Source organism: Anastrepha obliqua, chromosome 2, assembly GCF_027943255.1.
Source record: "Anastrepha obliqua isolate idAnaObli1 chromosome 2, idAnaObli1_1.0, whole genome shotgun sequence".
Lineage (NCBI taxonomy): Eukaryota > Metazoa > Arthropoda > Insecta > Diptera > Tephritidae > Anastrepha > Anastrepha obliqua.
Genome location: NC_072893.1, coordinates 49,919,514 through 49,937,219, shown reverse-complemented (window position 1 = coordinate 49,937,219; position 17,706 = coordinate 49,919,514). Strand labels below are relative to the sequence as shown.

Below are 17,706 nucleotides of genomic sequence, written 5' to 3'. Positions count from 1 at the left end.
CACTTTTGTAAAGCTTAAGAGCGAATAGCTTGCCTGCAGTGCAGTACGTGCCAGTGAGCATCATGAATGAGTGTATTCTATAAAGATACATACACACATACATAAATACATAGATTGTAGTTATGCTACGCCGTTCAGAATTGCGTTAGACAGACGAGTGTGTGTGTGAGCCGTTATGTATTGCAACTGTTGCATTTGATTGTCATCACACAAATGGCTTGGCATTTGCTCTGACAACTATTTAATTCAATCCATTAAAAGTTGAATGAAGCTGATGCAGACACAAACACATGTACATATTGTACATAGCTACGACTGCATGTAGCGGAATTGCAGATGCACTTAACATTTTGAACATACATACACTTGCGCATAGAAACATGCCGTTTTAGGTTTAGCAAAGCGAACTTAAGTTGGATGTGAATTTCAAGCAGATAACTCTACTTTGTTGGAGAGCTGCATTTGCATGAACAATTGCGATCAATATAAGAGTGCCTTAGAAATTTAAAATTATATAAATTATAAATAAATATTTGGAGGCCCGAAGCCGAAAAACAGAAGGAAAAGAAAAAAGGCAAAAGGGGATGACGACCAGTAGTGGCTAATTATGTTCGTATTAACCGCCTCAAGCTACTGATGCGTTACACCAGGTGTGTGATATTTAAACCCGTCATATCCGCAGGTGTCGCAAAAAAGAGAGAGCCCAGAGTTTGAATCTTAGCCCGACGAGAGCAGGGCAGCTGAGGAGAAGGTGATTCTATCTCATCCTCTAGACAGCTTCTGCAGAAAGACCTTGCAGCAATTCCAATTTTCACAACATGAAAGCCTCACGACCAATGCCCGGTGAGGTTGGTTGGTAGATAAAATGGTTGAAGTGCACCTGGCACTTCTCAAGTAGCACTAAAGCGCCGTTTTGGTACCATTATACCTGCCTCCAACAAGCAGATATCTACAGCCAGCCAGATCTTTTGATATAATGGAGAAGATTGATTGGATTTAGGTTGGCGTACTGCCCCAGGCTATCGAAGAAAGAAGTACCTAATAATCTTAATCGTCTACCTGTCATATCCGGGCATTTACAGACAAAAAGCTCAACAGTCTCCTTCTGTGAAAGGTCCCCACTGCTTCTTCAATGGAGGTTAAAGGGTAACACTAGCTTTTCCGCGTGTGTGCCGATCGTCCAGTGACCGGTAAACACAGCTACGAGTTTGGAAATCGAATGGCGAGGAGTTCAAAGAACTTTTGGAGTCTTTCGTATATCGTATTGAGGCCAAATGGTTTTCGAAATAGCACCAGAAGATATGGAGCTCGATCTTTTCTGCGCTTTCCTTAGAAATAATTTGTGCAGTTTCCCTTTAACAACTGTCAGGGGGATGCCGATGACCGGGTAGGAGGTCTCTGAGGCCAATTCAGACCCCTTCCTGGCAAGCTCATCAGCAATTTCATTTCCCTCCATGTTCCTATGTCCTGTATGTCCTAGAACCCAGATCAAAGAAATGTTACCTGCACACCCAAGAGATTTGATCTCTTCTTTACAGGAGTTTACTAATTTTGTTCTGCACCATGACTTGACTATCGAAGAAAATGTTAGTATCTCCCTATTTCCCGCGTTCACTAAGCATTTTGAATGCCTGCAAGATCGCAAAGAGTTCTGCTTGAAAAACACTAGCAGTGTTTGGCAGTTTAAAGGTGATAGATAAATTGCTTGATTTAGAGAAAACCCCCGTCCCGACTCCCGATTCCATCTTGGAACCGTCAGTGAAGACAGAGGTTTAAGCTGCGGTGCAGATTTTCCCCTCGATCCAATCCTGCCTATTTGGAAAGACTGCTCTAGCACGACTCTCAAACTCTAGTTTGCGGATAGAGAGATCTGTTCGAAGTTTGGAGAAATATGGTGTTAACTGGAGGAGCTGCATTTTCATGGGCCATGCATGCAGAAACCAAACAGTGGCAGCGGCCACTAGATGCTTCTACACGGACTACTGTCGCGTCTGGTGAGCTGTAATGGGAAGTCAGAAAGGCATTAATAGAATTCCTAACGAGGATACAAGCTCTAGGCTTACCTTCCGACTTGACATAAAAAATACCATAGTGTCGGCCCATGATCTTAGACTGCCGAACCAAGGTTTCTTGGTTCAGGCAGATATCTATATCTTCCTCCCATAGGATGACATAGTGGTTATCGGTGGCTAAACTAGAGTGGCGAAGGTTAATTTGTGTTACCGTTAACATTTCTTTGTTAAAGGATGCTCACCTAAGCCTGTTTTATGGTCGAGCTCCGAGAGCTCTTGGCTTCGGGTACCGCGTCCGCTACAGACGGCCGAAACTCGCTGAGCTGATTTGCTATTCCGTGCAGTTCGCCATCCGGAGCATCAGACGCGGGGAAGATCTTAAGTTTGGCCGTCCTGAGGCTAAAACGCAGTTTATGCTTCCTTTCCTGGAGTACCTTCAGGGACTCTTCAGAAATTAGTAGCAGTGCCGTAGAGCTGTTTTTCTGAGGTTCCTCCAACTTAATCATAGACCAGTTGTCCATAGGAACCTCAGGGTTTTGAAGCTTGAGCCTCCAGATTGACCTTCGGTAGCCAAATGCGGGCTCTGGGTCTTTTTGGGATCTCCGAAGATGGGATGAGCTTAAGTGAGAGCCCCTCCCAGGCATTGCTGACCACAGCAACGCACTTCTCCAGAAAACCCCTGGAGAATTCATCGGCACACTTTATCACCCTACAGCCACGGCAGATGTCTCCCGAGTCAAAAAGAGGCACTTGTCCTCGGCATCGTCACGAGGTAAGTGATATTTTCGTATGCTTATGAATCTTTAAATTTTTTGATAATCGTATGTCATATGTATGTATTTATGTACAATATTTTCATCTAAATGGCTTAGGATACAAACAGACTGTAAGTACAAATTCGGCCTTCTACTTTTTCTTTTACAACCTCCACCCTTGATAAGCAAATAAGTCGTTTCATATTTGACAGACCGGTGGCACATAGAAAAAGTTATTGAACTGAAATTGATTTTTATTTGTCGATTCTTAAACACAAACAATAGCAAATACTCCTAAGTAGAGCATTCAAATGTGTTCATATTTATTGTATTATAGCTCAGCCACATGCTGGTGTACACAAAATTTTCATTAGCCACTCGAAAAACATTACTTTATTGGCTTGTATTGCATGCAAATATTCATAGAAATGAATTTCATGAATAATATGTACCTAAGTGAAAGGCCATTGTTGATTTCAGGAAATCTTGCATAGATAGAACGTACGAAATAATACTGCAGCACTCACTGATCTTGGGGTAGAACCGGGCTTGGTAGACCTCATTGGCAAATGGTAAATAGCAGAATCATTGAAGTGAAACTAGGAGAATCGGTGCTCAGGAGATTGGTAAGTAGAGGGTACACCGCAAGGTGGAGTCCTCTCACTATTTTTATGGAACGCAGTTGTAAATAAACTTCTGTTAATACTGGTGGGCTTACGCCGATGATGTTGTTATTGCTGTCTCTGGTCAATTTGTATCTACATTAAGAGACCTAATACAAAATACTCTAGACATACTTTCAAGTGTGGTCTAGGAGTCAACCAAGACAAAACACAACTCATATTGTTCACTAGGAAACACAGAATCCCTCTGGTAAGTCCAATTATGCTCAAGGGGGAAGCTCATGTGATTTCGGGATAAACCAAGTACTTGGGACTAAACATAGATAGGAAACTGACTTGGAAGTCAAACATCTTAACCTACCTTTTTATGCCTGCAAGAGAGCTTTAGGCAAGACCTGGTGAATTAAACCTAAGGTTGCTCATTGGCTTTACACTGCTGTCGTCAGACCCATTCTTCTATATGGAAATGTTTTCTGGTGGTGTGCTATGCAGAAAAAAACCTATTCTAATTTATTGAATAAAGTGAAGAGATCAGCGGAATTAGCAATATGTGGCGTCATGAAAACCACGCCATCCATGACTTTGAATATCATATTACGTCCGCCACCCCAAGATCTCTTCTGCAAATACCCAGCGGCCTGCTCCGATTTAAGGCTCAAAGCGAGCTCACAATGGAGGACTGTCACACATGGACATTCAACCATCTTAGACTCCTACACGGATATACCCAGTGACTTGGATTATCACCCTCCCATTATTTGCTTCGAAAGGAATTTTCTAATGAAAAGCCTTTCTAGACTGGAATGAATTGAACAAGATCTAACACCCAACACACCCGTTAAGATCTACACGGACGGATCTAAAATGGACACCGGTGTAGGATCAGGATTATTTTGCGAAGAGCTTTCTATTAGTGAATCCTTTAAATTACCGGATCACTGTAGTGTTTCTTAAGCAGAAATAAACACTATTCATGAAGCCCTAAAATGGTTAAAGATAAACAGAATATCATCAACAGATATCTGCATTCTATCGGATAGCCAAGCTGCCCTACGAGCCATAGATGCATTCCAAACAACATCAAGGAGTGTCTTACGCTGTCACCAATCTCTAAATGAGATGACTATCTCAATATTATGCTGGATTCCAGGCCACAGAGATATACCAGGGAACTGTAGGGCAGATCAACTTGCAAGAGAAGGTTATGCCAGACATAAGTAATTTTATGGAGGTACGTCTCGCAACTTGTAAACTTTTCATTAAGGACGCACTAATCAGATCTGCAAATCAAAGATGGATTAGCGCTAACACCTGTGAAGTTGCTAGGCAAACATGCCCAAGGCTTAATCTACGTCTGTCCAAAATTGAGTAGACTTCAAATCAGGCACTTAGTAGAGGTCCTCACACATTGTCTCATAAGAAATCATGCAAGGAGATTAGTCGTTTTCACGCATGATTTCTGTCGTAGCTGCAGAAATGAGGAGGAGTTGGAAACAATTCAATATCTTTTTTGCACATGCCCAGCTCTAGCCAGAAGCAGAAACTGATTTTTAAAATCCTACTTCTTAATGAATAAAAATAATCTATACAATCAGATAATCTATACAATATAGATGGTTCAATATGAAGAGGGAAATGTAGCCCAGAATTCGTAACAAAAATTTTCGTGCACAGTCGGTGGGCTATTAAACCTTGAAGTTAAAGTTAAAGAATTTTATTAAAAAGTTGAACATTTTGATGATAATATTTTGAAATTTGTTAAATTTTTGCGAATTTTGTGGTAAGCTCGGAACTTGGATTTACAAAGTTCTTATTGAAAAGTTTTATTAAAGAATAACCAAAAAGTAAGCATCAAAATTATTACGAATATTGTAAAAAAATAAATGTACTTCGATATTCTCAATGTAATCTGAATTGGATCGCGAATTCTCTCCAGTCGATGGAGCTCCAGCAAATATATCCATTAATAAGAGTTCACTTCGTTCAGCAGTTCTCAAACCTACAGTGGTCACATAAATAAAGATAATTCGAATTTGAGAAGCCTTTTTCACAACAGAAATAAACTCTCTATTACATAAACAGACTACCATTGCTTGCCAATGGTGGCCGCTATACGAAATTACTTTTTCTAGCGTTTGATGTTCCATAGTCCCACTCGGCTACCACTACTGCCCCATGTGGAATGTATAAAATTTTTCCATAATTTTTTCGACCACATAAAATATGCTCATTATTCCATCAAACTCCGATCCTCCCTTTCACAAGTTTAATTGCTGCTATTGAGCTCTTCATCGCCCTTCGATAAGTTCGTAATTGATGAGTACAAGCCTCCTGAAAGTAGGCCACAAATTATATTAATATTCAAATAGAGTACTACACTTCACCACCAACACCACCATTACCAGCACCCTTACTTTGCTCATTGCTTTTCGCTTTATCACAAGTAGGTATGTACATACACATACACACACACACTCACTTAATTATGGATTTATTTTCACTTTCATTTTCTCTTTCAATTTCAACACAACCACTTAATGAGGTCCTACTATAATTATCCACACAATCAACTCATTTGCAAGTTGCCACCCACTTACAGCGCTCACAGCCTCAAAACACTACCAACTAAGTGCTGCAGAATTACTTTTGAATTTTCAAATCAATAAACTTAATTGCTCTTAGCCACAATTCAAGTGTTGCCGCCGCTATGGAGCAAAGGAAAAACAAAAATTAAGAAATGGGGAAACAAGATAAACTTCACTGCGACCAAGTCAAAAAAGTTGCAAAAAAAGAAAGTCGTGCAAAGGATACCAGCGAAAATTAGAAAAGCGCTCGAATTGTGTAAGTGTGGTGAAGGCATGAGTGAAAAATCGCCTACTACGTCTCTTCATTCTTCGCCACCACTTTACTGCACACAATTCACATCTGTCCAATGCTTTGCGTTGCACTGCGCTACGGGCTGGAGTACTTGAGTTCAATCGCCGCCACCATTGAATTGGCCAATAACCGCGGGCCTGCCACGCATATCAATTCGTCGATCTATATCACAAGTACAGCTAAGAAACCAGCAAATAAAAACAGACAAAAGCGAATAATAGAGGTCAGCACAAAGGAATAAATTAAGCCAAAACAAAAGGAGTTTGTTAGAATAAAGGACGAAAAATAGCAGCATCAGCAGCAGCAGCGGCAGGAAGGATTTGCAATAGTGAAAAGGAAATTACTGCGCCAATGCGTATATATTGTGTGTGTGCACGTGTTTAGTGAGCTTTTGATGACCGTTTTTCTTGCGCCAACTTTAATTGCCAACTTGCGACAAACTCTCCAACTCAAACAGCATTAATTCATATAAAGGAGTTGGAAGCTGAAAGTTGTAAGGGAAAAAGCGTTGCTTTCAAGCCATTCAAACGGACAAGTACGAGTATGGGAAAGTTTTCTGCAGAAAGAAGCAAATCATTTGGGGAAAGAATAAAGTGTTGAGCTTAGCCACATAAAAACCAGATATCCGAAAAGTTTATTAAACACAGGTTTATGTCACAGGTATAGTAACGAGTCGCTGCACTATTGGCAGTTGAATGGGTGTACCTCACAATGACTTCTGTAGAAGTTGTGAATATGAAGAAAAAAATGAGTTGGCACAACACCTCTTCTTTGAATGTCCTGCACTTTAAAGAGGAGGGACTAATTAGCTCTTTAAAACATTTAAGTGGTTTAAACAACTTAGTTAGGGAATCGAAATCAAATTCAGGTATCGCAATGGACCTTAGAGTCACCGAATATCTCGTCTTAGACCAGCATCCTAGCTGACCTAACCTAAGCTACTTCGTGGACATCAAAAGAAAAGTGTTTGAGAAAGTTTTATTCATGGTATATTTCTTGATAGGGTTGCCATTGAGTTAAATAATGGAAATGTATGTAATAAGTTCAGTAGGATATTATAAGATTGGTGTTAAGCGAAAGATTAAAAAAAAATTTGTAATCCAAAGAATGTTTGTGTTTCGTTAGTATCTGAAGAAAGGAAACTAAGAAGAAAAAAAAGTGTCAAAAGTGAAAAGTGTTTGAAAGAGACTTGATTGATTTGATTGATGCATTAAATAGGGCTGCCATATTACAAAAAAATGTGTTTGGCATTTAAGAGGGTTCCGATATCTAAAAATATTTCAATGTTTATTTAAATGTAAATTTAAATTTATCACACGAAATATGGATTAATACCCATGTGAAATTTGAAATTTGAAAAGGTCGAGCCAAGGAGCACCAGGAGATTTGGTTAGGAGCTAAAACACTCAGGCTAAAAAGCCCATTGTATTTAAAACTCTGTAAAGGGGGAGTAAAGTATCAAGGAAATAGATAGGAAAGAATAGAGACAGAGATAGAGAAAGTTAGTCATTTGAGAATTTTCCAGATTCTTTGGCAAATCCAGTTTTAGAGAACGAATATTACTCAATAAATGCAAAAAACGTGAACAAACAAAATGTGGCAATTGAAAGATATTTAACAAATCTTCATTGTAGGGCAGCTCACTACTCTCTTTCGAATTCAAATATGGAAATTCATTAAAAAGTTCTGTAAATGGGATCGAATAACTTACTTATTTACTGCCATCCTGATCTCCTCGTGGAGCTCGGGGATCGAATAAAATAATTCTAAGCAATTTCAATAAAAGTTTGATGGTGTTGAAACCTGTTTGCTAATATTGAATTAAATTGTTTATTAAAAAGACATTATATAGAGGGTTTTGCAATTTTATTTTCTTCTTTTATATTAGTATTTTTTTGAAGTGAAACTTCTTAGGCGTCGATGGCCGAGCAGAGTGGAGAGTAAAATTTCAAAGCCATGCAACGTTTTAGATATTTTCGTTCCGCGAGAGAGAAAAAAGATATAACGTAGAGGAAAAGGAGAGAGAGAGAGAGCTATCCCTTATATATGTATATCTTAGATATTTTTAGGCAATTTTTCCTGAGTTTTTCCTTGTGGTTACTAATTTCTAGTGAGAAATAACACTGCCTACTTTTTGGCGCTTGTTTGTTGGTGCAAACTTGTAGGAAATATATTTTTGGTGCCTACTTTTTGGCGGTATATTTCCTTGGTGCCTACTGTTTGGGGAGTTTTTTGGTCCCAATTTTTTTGGCGTTTTTTTTTTTGGTGCCCACTTTTTGGCATTTATTTCCGTTTTCTGGCTAGTGATTGTGCGTACTATAAAGTGATATCCATTCCGGCGTCGGATTTATTGGTATTGCCTTGCGATAATTTGTGCCGTTGCTGCGGTCCTGGAATCGCTGTGGTTGTGCGTGTGATAAACGCTCGGAGTAGTGCGCGTTATTGCCACGGTTTGTGTCCGGCGTTTATCTACACAGATCGACCCTTCTCCGTTTTTTGTAAATTTTGCCTATTTGTATTCTCTGCAAATGTTTATTTAGATATATATTAATTCTATCTCTCTCTCTCTCTCTCTCTGTCTCTCTCTCTCTCTCATTCTCTCTCGGGTCTCTCGCTCTTTCTTGTCTGCCTTAAAAGTTTCATTTCTGTTATGTGTACTACACTACACGCACTTTTTCTTTTGTTGAAGATTTGGAAGTGAAATTACAAGTTATACAAGCATTTACAGTAATATTCAAGGCATTCAAAAACGTTTATATTGCACTAGGTTGCCACTTATTTCAAATATAAATATAGATATAAAGTGGAATGTGAAGAAAAATTGCATTACGTCAATGGATGAATTTCTCTGCAGTTACCGTTTAATTTAAAAATGCCTTTTTTTAATTATTATTCCTAAGTCAAAGAGTTACAACTCAAAATAAAAAATGTATACCAAATGCAAGATTTGAGTTGCCACCTACTTCAAATATACAGATAGAAATAGAATGAAAAGTTTGAAAAAGGGCATCAAACGAAAGTATTTTTGGCCCTCCAAGTATATGTTAATACCAACGATTCAATTAAATTGCTTATTAAGAAAATAATTTTGATAGAGTTGCCACTAATTTGTAAAGTAAAATCTTTTATTATCATAGCAAAGGAAGTGAAACTCATACTACTAAATATGTAATAAATGCAAGCCGGTAAAAAAATTGTTAGCTGAATTTGGTGCCACCTATTTCAAATATAGTAATAGATGTAAAGTTCACAGTGAAGAAATGCCACCAAATCAATGGATGTGTTTCTCTCCAGTTATCATTTAGATAAAACTAAAAAAAGTACGTGTAGCGTAGTACACATAACAGAAGTGAAACTTTCAAGGCAGAAAGAGGGAAAGCCCCAAGAGAGAATGAGAGTGAGAGAGAGAAAGAATATACATATATCTAAATAAATTCACAATATTTGCAGAGAATACAAAACGACAAAATTTACAAAAATAGTTAGGCGAGAATTCATAGAGCATACAAGTAAGTGTTGCTCGTACAGCACGGACAGGGGACTCACTTAATTCCTCTAAATGCGTATGTTGTCCAAAGCTAAAATTCTATACCTAGCGGTTACAAGAACAAAATGTATTAATAGGCGCAGCCGTAGCGGCCATCATTCTAGTTGCGGCGCCGAACAGTTTCAACTATTCTACTTTACAACAAAAACTCATCATAAAATATATATAATGTTCAGCTCTCTCTCTCCTTTTCCTCTGTGTAATATCTTTTTTCTCTCTCGCGGAACGAAAATGCCCAAAACGTTGCATGGCCTTGAAATTTTACTCTCCATTCTCGCTCGTCCATCGACTCCTAAGAAGTTCCACTTGAAAAATTTTATTACGGTTATAATTAATTTTTAAACTAAAATTTGTAGCTATTATTTCTTTGTCAAAGAGTTGCAACTCAAATTGGAAAATGTATACCAAAGCAAGCTACTCAAATGCTCTCAAATTGGACTGAGTTGCATAGCCTTGAAATTTTACTTTCCATTCTTGCTCGTCCATCGACTCCTAAGAAGTTCCACTTGAAAAATTTTATTAGGGTTATAATTAATTTTTTAACTAAAATTTTTAATTATTATTCCTTTGTCAAAGAGCTACAACTCAAATTAGAAAATGTATACCAAAGCAAGTTACTCAAATGCTCTCAAATTGGGTTGAGTTTCCACCTACTCAAATTACAAAATGTGCACCATGTGCAAGATAATTGTTGAATGCAACTGGAAACTTGATTGATATAAACGTTGTTGAAGTATTCATTACTCACCACTATAAATACAACTCTACTCCAGTTACAACCTTACCTGGTAGCCAATAGTAATAATCTCAGTTATTAAAGTTGAGCATTGAAATAAATAAAGTGAAACAAAAAATGCGTAATATATAAGCGCTGCCAACTTAAATAAAATATCAGCAATTGATTAAATTAAATTACCACAATGGATCTAATGCCCTAATTCTGTAAGCGAATCTCAACTCAAGTCACTAAAATTGAGATTATAAATTAGTGACTCTTTTTGTGACTTGATACGATTTTGCTATTCAGTAAGGGAAAGCCACAAGAATTTCACCAAATATCATGGTGAAAATAAATAGAGATAGCGAAATCAATGCTTTGTATTATTTAGTTTTAAAGTCTTATAAATAAAAAAGTTTTTGATGTTTATATAAAGCTTAAAAAATTTATTTTTTACAAAACTTTTAAAGTGTAAGTGCGTTGACCTTATTGTCTGGTCATGGTAATGGGTCTTCTGGTGGCATGGCCTCATCAGCGTATATGCCACGTCTTTGCAGCATATTGTGTATAGCTGCCGCATTTTTGTGCTAATATCTGAGAACGCGCTCTTTGGATAGACACCGAAATCGTGATTTCATAACTCCAAAGGCACGCTCAATTGTGTTCCTTGCTTTTATATGTGTTTTATTGAAAATCTCTTCGGAAGAAAGTGTTGCTATTGGTGTTAGTAGCTATGGCTCCAAAGGATAACCTGAATCGCCTAAAAGCCATTTAAATGCTCCCAAAATGTGTTCCCTGATGAGTTTGATTCTCACCAGCGAAGTTGTCCATATACCGGCGTCATGACATGATCCTGGGAATCGTGCATTGACATTTTGAAAAATTAGACTCACAGCTTCAACATTAATGCTGTAGTATCCTTTGCGATTCATATACTCATGAGGTACTACTCCAGCGATTAAAGATTGCGGGGAAAGTATTGCAACATGTTGCAGTCAATAGCACCTATGACGCTTTTTATTCCGAATTTGTTAAGGAAACTGCAAATTTTAAGCCGTTGAAATAGTGCAAATGCATATTTTGTACCATGTTCATGCTGTTGTAATGCTGCGCCGCATTGGGAAAACTAATTTCAAAGTGTTTGCAAATTTGCTCAATACATCTCGACACGCTTGGTTGACTCATTGCCGAGAAGTGGCAGTTTCCTATAACGTTTTGGTAGGAGCCATTTGCCAGAAAATATAGTACTGAAACAAACTGAAAGTAATATATTGTAATGCATACCTATGTATTTCTATTAATATATCAAGCCCACACGAAGCTCAAATGCAATTCTCGAATTCCGCTCAAACTTGTCATGTGGTTTGAGATCTTGAATAAGTTCCCAGCAGAAGGATTTCGGGAATCTAAAAAACCTCCTGAAAACGTCTTCTTCCAGAAGGAATGGGTCTTCCGTGGTGCGTAAACTTGCCAGAATCCGTCTATGCATGTTTCTAAAACGTCTATAAATGCACAATTATTCGAGTTCTTAAGAAATTTTTACCCAACACATATTACTTCGCTTCATTTTCGCGCGTTTTTTGCAATATATGTATATAAAATAATTAATTCCTCCTCTATATTTTTCGTTTTATGAGCTGCTCAGAAGTAGATCACTAATTAGTGACTTTTTTTTGAGACTAATGACGTGAGATTGCTTACTGAATTGCAAATAGTCTCAAAATCAAATTTCACCACGAAAAGTCTTAATTAGTGACTTGAGACTGCTTACAGAATTCGGGCATAACTTTTTTAACTTTTTTAATAAGAATTTTGCTAATTATTTCACAAGCTTAGTCATGTTTAGGTGGCACTTAATTTGTAGATACTTAAAACGGGACATTTACAATTATTATTAATTTCATATTAGAACAAAAAAGTTAAGCTGTTACACATAACCAATTTAGTGAAGTGATGGGCAGATTCTAAGAGCGTTTGGGTATTCCCAAAACAAATTAAATTAAAATACAGGGTGGCTGATGAATTTTGCTACATTAAGAAACTTAAATAACTTTTTTTTAGTGTATGGAATTCATTTATTTTTTTTTTTTCAAAATGAAGGTCATTCAATTTTATTAAATGTAGCTTAACTAGTTTTAAAAATAATTGAATTTAAATGCCCCCCATGCTCGTTGACACAAGTGCGGCATCTTATTAAAAAGTTGTTCATTGCTGCTTTGAGAGTTGCGACAGGAATAGCCGCAATTGTTGCCCGAATGGATTGTTTTAGTTCATCCAAATTTGTTGGCTTTGTTTTATAAGCTTCTTGTTTACATAAACCCCACAAGAAAAAGTCAGGTGCAGTAAGGTCAGGCGACCTGGGGGGCCAACGAAATTCGGAGTTTCTTGAATCAGTTTATTGGGAAATTTTCGTCGCAACTCTGTCATAACAGTCTGGGCTATGTGAGACGTTGCCCCATCTCGTTGAAACCACACAGAGTTGAAAGGAATTCTCTTTCGGCGTAGTTCTGGATAGAAAAATTCTTTCAGCATTTTCAAATAACGGTCTCCAGTAACCGTAACGGTGTGACCATTTTCTTCAAAAAAATAAGGCCCGACAATACAGCGTGAAGAAACCACACACCACACTGTCACGCGAAGAGGATGCAATTCCGTCTCGTGGAGTATCTGTGGGTCAGAAGTACTCCATATTCGACAATTTTGTTTGTTCACATTGCCGTTTAAATCGAAATGGGCCTCATCAGACATGAAAAGGCAGTTTAACATGTTTTGGTCTTCTTCCACCATTTGCAGGATCTTCTGGCAAAATTGCAAGCGAATCGGCAAGTCTGCTGCATTCAGTTTGTTAACCATTTGAATATTGTAGGGAAATAAGTCTAAATCTTTGTGCATTACTGTTTGCAAAGACTGTCGGCTGACACCAAGTTGAGCAGATAAGCTTCTTGTTGAAACCCTTGGATTGCTTTGTATAGCTGCAGCTACAGCAGCGATCGTTTCCTCCATCCGAACTGGTGGGTTTCGATGATAAGGCCTTCTTGCGACTGTTCCTTGCTAAGCAAAATTATTCACCAGTCTCATTATGATCCATCTGCTCGGGGGATCGCCGCCAAACATCCGCCTGTACTCTCTCTGTACCAAAACTACGGACTCCAGTGCGTGATAGCGGCGGACTATCCAAATTCTTGTTTACGTGTCCCAGTTATCTATTTTAATAAATTTTAAAGATCAATCTGCAAATTAAAACAAAAATGGAACAGATAACTTAAAAAGAAAAAAAGTTATTCAATTTTTTTTTGGTAGCGGCTTTCATCAGCCACCCTGTATTAAAATTAAAAATTTCTCTAATTCAACATATTCTCTAATACTTGCGCTGATTTTGAAATTAAAATAAAATTTTGCTTTAAATAAACTTTAACTCTTCAAACTTTATATAAACTTGAGTAAAATTTCTCAACCAAATTTTGTTGGTCAAAAAGTGAAACTAAAAACATCTCAAAAAGAAAAGAAGTTGCCCCTTCTTAAGTTGTACGCTTTTCAGCTCAAAGGCATTTCGCCGAAGAGAAAAAATATTGTACACACACCCCCATATCAAGGATACTATGCAGATGCCAGCGAGCTATTTTGGTACTCCCCCGGCAGCGACAAATAATGCCACATACCAACAAACTCACCCACTCACTAATACGCATACACACACACATATATATATAAGCAGCACGATACAAGTACACAACATTGACCTCCATCTGCAATCACTCTTCTGCTTTAAGTACACAAACTACTACCACTACAAGTCTATACCCACATACATAGCAAATCAACAATAACAACAAAGGCAAGGACAATAGCATACCATCAAATGCTTACAATAGAAAATGTCGGTTGATATATTGTTGGCTATTTTCGTTGCAACTTTTCACTGTGCCTCGCATATACCTCAGCAACCCCTCTCCACCCACATTTCAGAGCTATTATCGCCATCACACTGACTACATGTACAACTACAACTCTATACATAATACTGTAAACTGCAGATATAGCCACACTTGACGTTGCGGTTGTGGCACTGCCACTCTAACCGTGCTTGTAACAGTTAGTGCCACCACTGAAGTGGCAATCCTTAGCCAAGGAGGATGTTGTCTAACTAAAAATGGTTGCGAAAGAGGGGAGAGGGGAGAGGGGAGAGAGGAGAGAGGTAGGGAATATAGTGCAGACGGGCATGCTATTAGTAATAGCCGAGGCTTAGATGCGCGTAAAACTTGGTAAATGCAATGAAATTGTATGAAATGGCGAAAACAGCTGGAAGGGGAATTGTTGCAAGTAGCTGCTGCAACTGAGGCGAAGGAAGCATTCTACGATTTAGATACAAGATTTATAAATATATGTATATACTTATATATATATATATATATATATGTGTGTGTCTGTGTGCGTTTTTGTAACAGTAAAATATATGCTTGAAAACACTTGTGTGCATAATAATAGTAGCGCGTCGAATTAACAAGTTTTAACTATTTTTTTTCGCTTTTATAAAAGTTTAGTGCATTCTACAAAAAAAAAACATACGAGTATAACTCACAGCTCCAAACTTTGTAAAAATAAAAAAATGAAACATAAAAAAATTACATAAAATTTTCAAACTTATTATGCAGAATTTCTAGAAGAATTTCGGGTATGCGAATTTATTGCTCATTCAATATTAGCATAACAAAGTGCAAATTTCAACTGCCTCAAAATTCACGTTGATTTTTGAAAAAAAATTTCGCTACTCTACCACATTTTCATCCCTATAAAACATCCGAAAAAAATTGTCAAAAATAAATGCGATTTTTGAATGACTTCAAACGTTTACTTTGTAACATTAAAATTGAATGGGTCATAAAATGAAAGTATGTATGCAAGCGGCCGCCGTAACCGTACGGCTTGGAGCCACAAATAGGAGGAGATTTGGTAACAAAACGCGCCAATTATTTATTTTTTATATATTTACTTTTCTAAAGGTTCTAATTTAAAAGTGTACGTATTTTGATGGCAATCTTATGAATTTCAATCAACGACTCGCTGCTCTGTGCATAACAGGAGCGATGAAAACCACTCCAACGGCGGCGCTGGAAATGATACTCAGCATGCTACCTATTGACCTTATGGCGGAAAACCTGGTAGCGAAATCCGCGAGGAGGCTAGTGGCTGCTCGGGTATTCACCTGCAGAACCTTCGGACACAGCTCAATAGGAAAGTGGAGCTCAGGTTCCACAGACTACATGACTCCGTATTTTAATTGGGAGAGAAGATTTCGTACTACAATTGAATAGGAGGCACAAATGCATGAAGCTTGGCCATTGGACTTTTCACATCTATACAGACGGCTCTTAAACTTTAGACGGAGTGGGAGCGGGTATTTACTGCTCAAAACTAGGGATCAGGCAGTCTATCAAGCTGCCAGACCACAGCAGTATTTTCCAAGCGGAAGTTTTTGCTGTGGGGAAAGCCGCGGAGCTCGCCTACACAAGAACAAGAAAGAACTCAACAATTAATATATACGTGGACAGTCAAGCAGCAATAAACTCATATTGTATTAAGTCTAAAAATGTTCGACGGAGCAGAGAGGCCATAGAAAGGCTAGCCGCAAACAGTAGGCTGCATATCTACTTGGTACCTGGCCACAAAGGCATTATGGGGAACGAAATAGTAGATGAGATGACAAGAAGTGCTGTTAGACTACATTTTGAACAAGAGAACGACATACCAAAACCGCTAAATACAATTACAATGACGACTACATGAAAAGGCGAGTGGAAGATACTAATCTAACCACATGCAAAACAGCAAAAGTTATGTGTAGAACTAACGACAAAAAACTGACTCAATTCGTACTTACGCTCTCGCGAAAAGACTGCAGAACTATCATAGGTATGCTATTAGGTCATAATCTATTGGCTGCACTTGCGTACAAGATAGGGATTGCTAACACGGACAAATGCAGGAAATGCAGAGAGGATGTTAAGAAAACTTTAGAACACCTTCTGTGCGTTTGTCCGGCATTATTAAATACCTGGGAGCCCCATTGTGTGAGGGTCTGGAGGACGTCTCAAAAGCGGATCTCCCAGCACTGCTTAGATTCGCCAAAAGCACTGACATCCTATATGATGTCTACTTTCGGTATTCATAGTGGTCGGTCTCCATCTGGTATCGCTAGGGACCAAAAGGTTTATGCGTGGCTTGTTGCCAACCAGGCTAACCTAACCTAACCTTATGAAATTCAAAGTTTTATAATTTTCAGTTCTAAGTTTTTTCTGTACAGAATGCTTTATACCTTTATTAAAACATTAAAAAATCTTAAATACAAAAAAAAAAAAAACAAAAAAATCCTGCAGTTTTTTAATTCGTCGCGCTGTTATAATTTCGCACACAACTGTATGTGTTTTCGTTGCGGTAACTGCCTTTGGCGCGTCTGTTTACTCAGCAGACGAAATTCACTATGGAATTTCAACAGCTTTCAGGCGGCCAAAGCTTTCAGCCAAAGTTAAAGTCAGGCATAAGCAGATTTGTTCATAAAACCTATGTTGTTGTTGCTAGTCTTGTGAAAAATACTGCTGTTGAACCGATAACTTTGGTTTTTACTTTTTTTACGGCACTGCCTTCACGCCGCACTAGCCGATGAATTTGTATGGTTGTGTGCAAGTAGGTGTGTAGCTGTACGTGTACGCGAGAACCTTCGAAAGTGTTGAGTTTCATAAAAAAATAGAAAAACCGAAAAACTAAAATCTCAAAATGAAAAACTAAATATTGAAAAAAAAGTAGAACGAAGAGATTTCAAAACTTTAGCTAGGCAAAATCACTAAGCTTTTGGAGTAAAACTTTTAGCAAACATTTAATACTTCTTAGTAGAAAAAATAAAAATAAATTCAGCGGCTTCATATACGAGCATGCCCAGTTAATAGCTGGAGTTCTCGTGAAAAGATCGATTTTCGAAATTCTGTAAGGTCAGTGAGATTGGAGAGGATTAGAGAACGCGCAATGTTATAGTTAAAATTTGAAAAATAATTTTTTTTTTCATTAGATGGGAGTTTAATTCAATATATTGGCAATAGTTGGAAAAATATAATTGCCATAAACAAAATAGGAGAAGAAAACACAAAACAGTCAACAACTCATGCAACATTAAAATTCGTTC

The 17,706-nt window shown here is 37.8% G+C and overlaps 1 pseudogene; it reads right to left on the bottom strand.

The window, feature by feature from the left end:
* Window positions 1-11,119: 11,119 nt before the first annotated feature.
* On the bottom strand, window positions 11,120-12,021 carry LOC129238136 (putative nuclease HARBI1; annotated as a pseudogene).
* Between the last annotated feature and the right edge of the window lie 5,685 nt (window positions 12,022-17,706).